Genomic DNA, 12,393 nt, shown 5'->3' on the forward strand with positions numbered 1-12,393 from the left:
AAGGCCTGCTGAAATACATATGATAAAACACTGCTTTATTTTATTTTCCATCCTTTGCTTTCTCCAGTGGGTCTTTCTGATGATGTTTATGTTTTATTTCAGCTTTACTGCCTTCAATTATCTTACTTTTGATTCCTTGCATTTCATTTTGCTACACCACAATGCCCAGTGAATAAGTTCCGAGTCACTTGCACAAGTGTGGAGGAAGGCAGTGCATTTCCTCTTAGCTCTACTTTTCCCAGCAGGCCAGCTCCACCTGGTTGCATCCCCCTGAATGCGGAGGAATGGCCCTGCAGCCACCTCTGGACACCACCCCAGACATAGCTTCTCTGGCTGGTGCTGGGCTTCCCAGGTGCTGGGGGCCTGACCAGATGTGCCATGAGGTCACTGCCCCAGCACCAGCAGCCCTGGACCCCAGGTGACTGCCCCAGGGAGGGGCAGGAACCCCTCACACCCTCTTGGCTCTGTCCTGCCCACCCCGTGCAGTGCCCTGGAGCAGAGGCAAAGGTGTGGGCCAGGGAGCAGGGCCACTGGGACCAGTTACAATCCTGTCCAAGTTCTGAGGGTTCTGAGGGCTCTTGACCAGGAAGTGCAGGCCTAGGCTCCAAGCCACAATTGACTTCTGAGTGCTGATTTTATATCCACAGACCTGATTTAACTCAATTTTTGTTTTTGCTTTTTGTTTTGGGGGTTTGTAGGTGCTTGGGAGTGTTTTTTTGTTTAGGTTCTTTTTTGTAGTTTTCTTGCTATTTTCTATGTAGACAATGTCATCTGCAGATATGGGCAGTTTTATTTCTTCATTTCCCATCTATATGTTTTTCATTTCTTTTTCTTATCTTACTTATTTTAGGGGCTAGAACTTCCTTTTTTTGAATAAGAGTGGAGAGGTTGGTCATCCTTTCCTTGTTCCCAATCTTAGTGGTGACCATTCAGTCTCTCACTATTAAGTATGAAGTTAGCTGTAGGGTTTTTGTCAATGTTCTTTACCAAGCTTAGGTAATTCATCACTATCCCTAAAGTTCTGAAAATTTGTTATCATGAATTGGTGTTGGATTTTGTCAATAATCTTCTCTGTTCCTGGATGTAATCATATTATTTTTGTTCTTTAGCCTTTGTGGACTACATTAATTGATTTTTTGAATGTTGAAACAATACTGCAAACCTGGAAAAACTCTCACTTGGTCATGATGTATAATTTTTTTATACAGTGTTAGATTTGGCTTGCTAATATTTTGTTAACAATTTTTGTGCTTATATTCATGAGGGATTTGATACATAATGGCTTTTTTGGTATTGTCTTTGGTTTTGGTGTCAGGTTAATATTGGCCTCATCAAATGAGTTGGGAAGATTTTCCTCCTTTTAATTTTTGAAAGAGGTTGTGTGGATTGGTGTGACTTCTTTAACTGATTCATATAATTTTCTATTTAAATCATCTGGGCCTGGAAATTTTTTTTGGAAGTTTTTTTAAATTAAAAATTCAAGTTCTTGAATAGTTTTAGTGCTATTCAGATGTCTATTTATTTAATCTTATTTGAGTTTTGATACTTTTTGGTTTTCGAGGAATTGGTCCTTTTCTTCTAAATTGTTGAGTTTATGAGCGTATTCATAGTATTCCCATATTATACTTTGTAATAGCTGCAGACTCTGGAACCATATCCTCTGTTTAACTCCTGGCACTGGTGATTTGTGTCATCTCTCTGGTATTTTTGTCAGTCTTGCTAGAGGGTTGTCAATTTCAGTGACAGTTTTGAAAAAATAACAATTTTTTTGATAGTCTCTGTTGTTTTCCTATTTTCAATTTGATTTCCATTCTGGTGTTTATTATTTCCTTTCTTGTGATTTCTTTTGGTTTATTTTTCTCTTTTTTCCTAGTTTCTTGGGATAGAAACGTTTACTTGAGACATTTTCTCTTTTCTAATATAAGCATTTAGTGCTATAAATTTCCCTGTCAGCACTGTTCCAGCGACTTCATTTTTATTCTGTTCCATGTATATTTTATTTCCTTTGTGATCTCCTTCTTGAGCCATGGACTATTTATAAATATGTTGTTTCATTTCAATGTGTTCAGAGATTTTTCCTGTTGTCTTTCCATTATTGATTTCCCGTTTTGTTCCATTATGGTCAGAGGACACACTCTGTATGAATGATATCATATCTTTTCAACTTGTTAAGGTTTGTTTCATGGCCCAGGATAAAGGTCTATGTTGGTGAATGTTCTGCGGGAACTTGAAAAAAATGTATCCTGCCTGTTATTGACTGGAGTGTTCTATATATGTCAATTAGATCGTGTTTATTTGACTTTTTTCAGATCTACAATATTCCTTTTGATATTCTATTTATCAACAGTTGTTTTATCAGTTGCTCAGAGGACTTTGATTTGTCTAATTCTCCCTTGATGACTCTTCTCTCTTTTCTGCTCTTGGGGAAGCTGTTCAGGTAGACAGCAGGTCTGGATGGTACCAGGGCTGAGGGTCAATTTGCTAGGACAAATTAATTAATACCTACTTAGCTTCAATAGTGTACAAAATACAGCTCCTATACAGCTCTTTCCATTATTTCTTCAAATATTCTTTCTGCCACTTTCTCTCTCTCCTCCTTCTGGGATTTCTGTAATGCATGCATTGGTGTGCTAAAGATGGTGCACCATAGTTCTCTTGGTCTCTTTTCATTTTGCTTCATTATTTTCTCCTTCTGCTAGTCAGAATGGATGATCTCAAGTGCCTGACCTTCAAATTTACTGATTCTTCTGCGATTTTAAATCTGCTATTGAAAACCTCTACTGAATTTTTTTAAAAAATTCTTTCACCTCTTTTTACTTAATGTGGCCACAAGAACATTTAAAATTACCTATGTGGCTTGTGTTATATGTTCCTGTGTGTGTGTGTGTGTGTGGTGTGCATGTTTATTTATTTTTAAGAGCAATTTTGGTTTCACAGCAAAATTAAGAGAAAGGTACAGAAATTTCCCAATTACTCCCTGCCTCTACATATGCATAGCTTCCCACATTATCAACATCCCTAACCAGAGTGGTACATCTGTTATGGTTGGTGAACTCACATTGTCACATCCATCATAAGCACCCAAAGTCCATAGTTTGTATGAGGGTTCACTTGGTACTGTGCATTCTATGGGTTTGGAAAAATGTATAAATGACATGTATCCATCATTATAGAACCATATAGAGTGTTTTCACTGCCCTAAAATTCCTCTGTGCCCCACCTATTCATGCCTCCCCGCCTGAAACCCTGGCAACCACTGATCTTCTTATTGTCTCCATAGTTTTGCCTTTTCCAAAATATCATGAAGCTGGAATCTTACAGGTGTGTAGCTTTTTCAGATTGGTTTCTTTCACTTAGTAATATGCATTTAAGGTTCCTCATTGTCTTCTCATGGCTTGACAGTTCATTTCTTTTAAGCACTGAATAATATTCCATTGTCTGGATGTACCACAGTTTATGTTTCCATTATACCTACTGAAGGTTGAACTTGAAGGTTGCCTCCAAATTTTGGCAAACATGAATAAAGCTGCTATGAACATACATGTGCATGATATTTTTGTGGACATAAGTTTTTAAATTCTTTGGGTAAATACCAAGGGGTGTGATTCCTGGATAATATGTTAGAGTGTGTTTAGTTTCATAAGAGATTGCCAAACTGTCTTCAAAAGTTGGCTATACCATTTGTATTTCCACCAGCAATGAATGAGAGGTCCCGTTGCTGTACATTCTCACCAGCATTTGTTCTTGTCAGTATTCCAGATTTTGCCCATTCTAATAGGTGTATAGTGGTATTTCATTGTTTTAATTGGAATTTTCCTGATAACATATGATGCGGAGCATCTCTTCCTACCTTTATTTTCCATCTGCATATCTTCTGAGGTGAGATGTCTGTGAAGGTCTTTGGCCCATTTTTTTGATTGAGTTTTTTGGTTTTTTATTGTTGGGTTTTAAGTGTTTGTATATTTTGGATAACAGTCCTTTATCAGATATGCTTTTGTAAATATATTCTCTCAGTCCATGGTTTGTGCTATCATTCTCCTGATAGTGTCTGTTGCAGAGAAGATGTTTTAAATTTTAATTAGGTCCAACTTATCAATTGTTTTTAATGGATTGTGCCTTTGCTGTTGTATCTAAAAAGTCACCGCCATATCCAAAGTCTTCTAGACTTTTTTTCTTACATTATTTTCTATGAGTTTTACAGTTTTACATTTTACATTTAGGCCTACAATCTATTTTAGTTAATTTCTGTGATGTAGTGAATTTTTCATTTGTTATCTGACATTCCAGCTCCAGAATTTTATTGGTTCCTTTTCACAGTTTCAATCTATTTATTACAATTTTCTATTTTGTGAGACATTGTTCTCCTGATTTCCTTTAATTCTTTATTCATAGTTTCCTTTATCTTTTTGAGCATATTTAAAGCACGTATTTAAATGCCTTTTCTAGTAATTCCAATATCTGTTCTTCCTCAGGGACCGTTTCCACTAATTATTTATTTTGTAAATGGTACTGTGGACAAAGAATGTCACCTGCCATATCAGTAAACAAAGGATGTTGCAGCCATCAAGCCATCAACCACTGCAGATGCCCCCCACCCTGAAGGTGTACCCTGAGGGGATTCAGGATGGAGAAAACAGGATACTGCCCCTAGACAGTTAAGGTGCACATCAAAGGAATGATTTCAATGAGCCCCAACTCTTGCATCTTCCCATACATAGAAAAGTGCCTAATTCATTAACTTGAGATGTCTGGTTTTTCCTTCCAACTACCTAGTGTTTTTTGGCAGAAACTCCTATATATCCTGGCTCCTTCCTTACCTCACTGGAGTAGTCCCTGAGAGCTGAGAGGCTGTCTCCCAGGCTTAAGTCCTCATTATGTCTGCTGAATAAAACATATTTCTCAACTGTTAGCTTGTGCATTTTTTTTCAGTTGACAGTACATAGGTTCTTATCTCTTCTCATGCTTTGAAATTTTTGTTGAAAACCACATTTGGAATGTTATAAAGAGGCAACTCTGGAGATGAGATTCTCCTCCCTTTCTTGAGTTTATTGTTGTTTGTATTTTTAGGAACTTTTAAAATTATTTTTGAGAGACTCTACCCTTTGCCATATGTGGTCACTGAAGACTCTATCTCATTACCTTTGTTCATTAGTTTTTATTAGTTCATTTATTTGTTCATTAGCTTTTATTTCATTAGCCAGTGTTTTCACAGAGAACCCCTTAAATGTCTGGATAAAAAAAAAAAAGTCTTTTCAGGTAGACTATGTGTGTGCATTTGGGCACAACTTCAACACTTACCTAGGCAGATTACAACTCTGCGTTCACCTTCATTTCTTGTTTATACACACACACACACACACACACACACACACACACACTGCACATACATAAAAAGAGAGAAAGAGAGAGAGAAGAATTTAGTATAAGGAATTGAAGCATATAACTTGTAAGACAGAACAGCAGGCTGAAAATTCAGGTGAAAGATGATTTTACAGTCTTGAGTCTGAAATGTGCAGGAAAGGCCATCAGGTAGGAAACTCAGGCAGGATTTCTATGCAGCAGACTTGAGGAAGAAAAAAAGCTTGTTCAGGAAACCTTAGACTTTGCCCTTAGAGCTTCGCTTTGGATGATGCCCACCCAAATAATGAAGAGTAATCTGCTTTACTCCAAGTCTACTAACTGTAAATATTAATCACATCTAAAAATATCTTCACAGCAACATCCAGACTGGTGTTTGGCCAAACAACTGGGCACCATAGCCAGGCATGTTGACAAAAAATATTAACTATCACAATTTGCATGTAAATGTTTTTGAGGAACACTGTCCCCAAAGTCACTTCTCTGACATGAGAGAGATCAGAATTAGGTGAAAAAAAGGTAAGTTCTTTGCATTAGACCTTCAGGGAGCCACCAGACATTTCCAAATGGACAATCACAATTCTTTGAGAACAAGGATCTGCTGCTTTCACCAGCACCAGGAAACCACACTGGGAACATGGGTTGACATCAAACCCGGGAGGTGGGGTGGGACAAAAGTAAGTTAAAATGTCACAATGCACTCCTACCAGGTTTTAGTCACCTTTTTCTTGTTTAAGCATTTGATTGGTTGCTATAAACCTTTGACTGTTTTCCAGACATCTGAAAAGTTGATTTTGACGTTCATTTTACCAGTGTTTTTGTAGAGGGATGGTCCTTTGGAACTCCCTACTCTGACATTTTTGTTGATGTCACTACTATCAAGATGCATTTTAAGGAACATTTTTTTTTTTAAAAAAGAATGTTTTTAAAAGAAAGCTTATCCTCCATAGAATGCAGTGTATTTTTCACCATCAGTCGACCACAGTCTGGAAATTTTTACAGTAGTGGACCTACTCATAACCATAGTACTGACTAAAATTAATATGATTTGTTGAGCATTTTACTCTGTGCAATTGATGCCCAAATTGCCTCACATGTGTGATCTCCTTTGATCCACACAGACACTGAAGCAATATGTTCTATTTAACCTAAGAACAGAAGAGGCAGATCATATAGGAACGTTCCCTATTTTATTGAATAAGAAACTGAGGATTAGCCACTGACACAATATCAAAAGGAGAAAATCTAGCAAAATTAGGTTTGTCACTCAATTTGGGACAAGTCAACTTCTTGACCCTTCAGTTTCTTCATTGTAAAATGCGAACAAGAATATCTACATTCTAGGAAAGTTCTGAAGGTATAGTGGTATAACATATGTTCAATTGTTAGCAGACATGTGCTCAACTAATATTTAGACTAATATTTAAACTAACAATGATAATGAGGATTAGGGCTGCTATGTTCTCAGCCTCCACTATGAAAGTCCAGCACTAAATAGCTAATTTCATTAAATAAACTGCCAAATTGCACTGACTGTACAGGAGAAATAACAAGTCATTTCATGTTGTCATTCATCAGAATATTGCAATATGGACCTAGCCTCAAAGGAAATTTATGTTTGAAAATTAATATTCAGGCATTGAGATGTAACACAAGGCCCAAAGAGTTGGACTATTGTTGCTTAACTTGGTGAAAAATCTAACCTTTCTAATTCTCAGTTTACAATTTACTGTAAAAAGACATCATAAGAAATCATTGGAGAAAATCTGAAAACCAAAAGCAAATACTTTGAAAAGACCAATATAATTGACAAGCCTCTATCCAGGCTAGCTAAGAAAAAAAGAGGATATAAGTTGCTAATATAAGAAATGAAAGAGAGGCGATCACTACAGATCCCATAGGCACTGAAAGGGTAACAGTATATAATGAACAACTCTATGCCCACAAACTTGATAACCCTGACCAATTCCTAAAAAGACAGAATTATCCATAAGAAGAAATAGACAATCTGAATAGGCTTCTATTTATTAAAGGAGTTAAATTAATTATTAATACTTTCCAAAGCAGAAAACCACAGGCCAAGATGGGTTGGCCATTGAATTCTAACAAATATTTGAAGAAGGAATTATACCAGTTCTGTAAAAGCTACTCCAGGAGATAGAACAAGGTAGAATACTTCCTAACTCATTCTATGAGGCCAGCCTTGTCCTAATACCAAGCCCAGGCAAAAACATTATAAGAAAAATACACATCAATATCTTTCATTTACACAAATGCAAAATCCTCAATAAAATAGTAGTAAATCAAATACTATAATTTATAAGAACGGTGCATATATCATGAACATGTGAGATTTTGAATTTACCAAGAGAAAAGTGACTCATTCCCTACAAGAGAAACTCCGTAAGACTGGGTTTCTCAGTAGAAACCTTACAGGTCAGGAGAGAGAATGATGTATTCAAAATGCTGAAAGAAAAAAAAAATGCCTACCAAGAATACTTTACTCAGCAAAGCTGTCCTTTGCATATAAAGGAGAGATAAAACTTTGCTAGCCAAACAAAAAACGAGGTAATTAATCACCACTAAACCTGCCTTTACAAGAAATCCTAAAGGGAGTCTTCAAGCTGAACCAAAATGATGCTAATTAGTAACATGTAAACCTGTAAAAGTATAAAACTCACTGGTAAATGTAAGTATATAGTCAAACTCAAAATACTCCAAAACTGTAATGGCAGTGTGTAAATCACATTTAACTCGAGTGTAAAGGTTAAAAGACACACACGCAAAAATAAATTAAAAATAACTTTAGCTAAATAATTTGATAATGGATACACTAAGTAAAACAATATAAATCGTGACATCAGAAACATAAACGTGATGGTAAAGTAAAAGTATAGAGTTTTTGTATGCAATCAAAATTAAATTGTTATTGCCACACAGCTCACAGTGCCATGTTGGCAGGGGTGTCTGGAATGACTCTGTTTCAGAGGAGAGAAGACAAGATGGTGGGGTAGAAGATCTTGAGTTCACCTCCTCCCACAAGAACATCAAAATCACAACAAACTGCTGAACAATCAACAATAAAGAAGACTGGAACCTACCGAAGACAAAGAAGAAATCACAATGAGATGGTAGGAGGGGTGCACTCACAATATAATCAAATCTCATACCCCCTGGTGGGTGACCCACAAACTGGAGAATAATTATATCACAGAAGTTCTCCCATGGGAGTGTGAGTTCTGAACCCCATGTCATGCTCCCCAGGCTGGGGGTCTGGCTACAGGAGGAGGAGCCCTAAAAGCATTTGGCTTTGAAGGTCACCAGGTCTTGTTCGCAGGAGCTCCAGAAGAGTGGGGGAAACAGAGACTCCAATATTGGAGGATGAACACAAGGTCTCATTTGCACCAGGACCCAGGGCAAAAGCAGTGACTTTGTAAGAGCCTGGGCCAGACCTACATGCTGGTCTTGAATTTATTCAGGTATGCAAGAGTGGTTCAAAATTTGAAAATCAATTGATGTAATCTGTCCTGTCAGCAGTCTGAAGAAGATAATTGCATGAATATATATGAATATATATATATATATATATATATATATATATATATATATATATATATATATATATGCAGTAATTGGATTGAACAAAATCCAATGTCCATTCAGCAAAGTAGGAACATGGGAACTTCCTCAATTTGACAAGTTCATCTACAAAAACCTACAGTTAATATCACATTCAGCAAGATGGTGGAATACCATCCTTTCTACCATCCTCTTCCCACAGAGGTATAGATTTTCATAATCACCCCAGCATAAGAGTACCTTTGTGGAAGTCCTGGAGTCCAGAGAAGTTCCAGCACACCAATGGAGCAAAAACAATCCAAGAATAGACACACTGAAGAGGGTAAGAAGCACAGTTTCACCTGACTCACATCATCCCTCCCCCAAGGCAGCACAGCTCAGTGCCAAGAGAGATCCCCTCAACACAATTTCTCCCACAAGGGAGAGTGAAAACATAGTGAGTGAACTCATGGCTTCCCCAGCAAGAAGTCCACTTCTTTCTTGACCCACCCAGAATACTGAGATAGGTGGAAGAGTTTGGGTGCAGGGAAAACAAGTGGGGACTCACAACAACCAGGGCTCAGAATTCAACAATGGGCCATAGATCCTATTGTCAGCTTCACAGACTGCAACAGGAGGCATACCCATGAGTCACTTGGTATGCCTCACCTTCAGAACACTCCCTCTCCCAACTGGCCCACAGGAATTCCCAAAACACAGCTCTACTCAGCCTCCCCTGTGTCCAGCTCCCATTGCTTGACTCCACAGATGGCAAGTGTGATCCTCTGCAGACAGCTTGAGAAAACATGTCAACGGCCATCTCAACTCTGCAGAATTGGGAGAAGGCACACAAACTTGAACATTTCAGGGCACTGCACTATAGAAAACAAACAGGAGGCTCTCAGCACCTTGCCTGGTATTGTGGGATCAAGAGAGGCATAAAATCTTAGGATTCCCTCCTCCTAAGAGGGAACAAGAAGTGCAGAGTTGATGCATCCATAGAAATGGTCTGAAAGTGCCTCAAAATCCATAGCTGGCTGACTGGAGAAGGTGTTTCTCTCCTATAGCCAGTCAGTAAGAACTGTAGGAGGTGACTGCATCTTCAAATGTGAAAACAGCAACACAGGACTTCAAGGTTAATGGAAAATCAAGAAAGCATGATACTACCGAAGGAACATAATAATATTCCAGTAACTGACCCCAAAGAAATGAAGAGCTATGAATTGTCTGACAAAAATTCAAAATAGTTGTTTTAAGGAAGCTGGTGAGCTACAAAAGAACACAGATAGATAACTCAGCAAAATCAGGAAAACCATACACGAACAAAATTAGAATTTCAATAAGGAAATAGAAATAATGACAAAGAACCAAAGAGAAATTCTAGAGCTGAAGAAAACATCGAATAAAGAAAAATTCCATAGAGAACACCAAAAGCAGACTTCATCATGCAGAAGAAAAATCTGTGAACTCAAAGACAGGTCATTTGAAATTATCATGTCAGAGGACAACAAAGAGTGAAAGGATCAAAGATAGCCTACAGGATTCATCAGACACCATGAGGGAACTAATATACAGATTATGAGAGTCCCAGAAGCAGAAGAGAGCAAGAAAGAGATGTAAAGCTTACTTAAAGAAATAATGGCTGAAAACATTCCAAATCTTGAAAGAGCTATTTATGGATATCCAGGAACATGAAGGTCAAAGGTGCCCAAAGAGGTTCAACTCAAATTGAATTTCACCAAGACACATTACAATCAAACTGTAAATAATCAAAGACAAAGAGAATTTTGAATTCACCAACAGAAAAGTGATTCATTCCATACAAAAGAAACTCCATAAGATTCTAGATTTCTCAGTAGAAACCTTGCAGTCCAGGAGAGAGTGAGATGATATGTTCAAAATGCTGAAAGAAAAAAAAAAAAGCCTACCAAGAATACTTTACCCAGTAAAGCTGTCCTGTGGAAATAAAGAAGAGATAAAACTGCCAGCCAAACAAAAAGTGAGGTAATTAATCACAACTAAACCTGCCTTTACAAGAAATGCTACAGGAAGTTCTTCAAGCTGAACCAAAATGATGCTAATTAGTAACATGTAAACCTATAAAAGTATAAAACTAAAAGTATAAAACTCACTGGTAAATGTAAGTATATAGTCAAACTCAAAATACTACAAAACTTTAATGGTGGTGTGTAAATCACATTTAACTCGAGTGTAAAGGTTATAAAAACAAAAGAATTAAAAATAACTATGCTGGGAGGACCTTCAAGATGGTGGAGGAGTAAGACATGGAGATCACCTTCCTCCCCACAAATACATCAAAAATACATCTACATGTGGAACAACTCCTACAGAACACCCCCTGAACACTGGCAGAAGATCTCAGACTTCCCAAAAGGCAAGAAACTCCCCCCGTACCTGGGTAGGGCAAAAGAAAAAAGAAAACACAGAGACAAAAGAATGCGGACTGGACCTGCCCCTCTGGGAGGGAGCTGTGAAGGAGGAAAAGTTTCCACAAACTAAGAAGCCCCTTCACTGGCAGAGACGGGGGGATGGGCGGGGGGGGGAAGCTTCGGAGCCATGGAGGAGAGCACAGCAACAGGGGTGCAGAGGGCAAAGTGGAGAGATTCCTGCACAGAGGATTGGTGCCGAACAGCACTCACCAGCCTGAGAAGCTTGTCTGCTCAGCCACTGGGGTGGGTGGGGGCTGGGAGCTGAGGCTCGGGCTTCAGAGGTCAAATCCCAGGGAGAGGACTGGAGTTGGCTGTGTGAACACAGCCTGGAGGGGGCTAGTGCACCACAGCTAACTGGGAGGGAGTGCAGGAAAACGTTTGGAACTGCCTAAGAGTTAAGAGACCATTGTTTCGGGGTGCACGAGGAGAGGAGATTCAGAACACCACCTAAATGAGCTTCAGAGATGGGCTTGAGCCACGGCTATCAGCGTAGACACCAGAGACGGGCATGAAATGCTAAGGCTGCTGCTGCAGCCACCAAGAATCCTGTGTGCAAGCATAGGTCACTATCCACACCTCCCTCCCTGGAGCCTGTGCAACCCACCACTGCCAGGGTCCCGTGATCCAGGGACAACTTCTCTGGGAGAACACATGGCAGGCCTCAGGCTGTTGCAATGGCACACTGGCCTCTGCCCTCACAGGCTCGCTCCACATTCCGTACCCCTCCCTCCCCCCAGCCTCAGTGAGCCAGAGCCCACTAATCAGCCGCTTCTTTAACCCCCTCCATTCTGGGCGAAAAACAGATGCCCTCAGGAGACCTACATGCAGAAGTGGGGCCAAATCCAATGCTGAACCCCAGGAGCTGTGCAAACAAAGAAGAGAAAGGGAACTTTCTCCATGCAGCCTCAGGAGCAGTGGATTAAATCCCCACAAGCAAGTTGATGTACCCTGCATCTGTGGAATAACTGAATAGACAACGAATCATGCCAAAATTGAGGTGGTGGACTTGGGGAGCAACTGTAGACTT

This window comes from Eubalaena glacialis, chromosome X (assembly GCF_028564815.1).
Source record: "Eubalaena glacialis isolate mEubGla1 chromosome X, mEubGla1.1.hap2.+ XY, whole genome shotgun sequence".
Classification (NCBI taxonomy): domain Eukaryota; kingdom Metazoa; phylum Chordata; class Mammalia; order Artiodactyla; family Balaenidae; genus Eubalaena; species Eubalaena glacialis.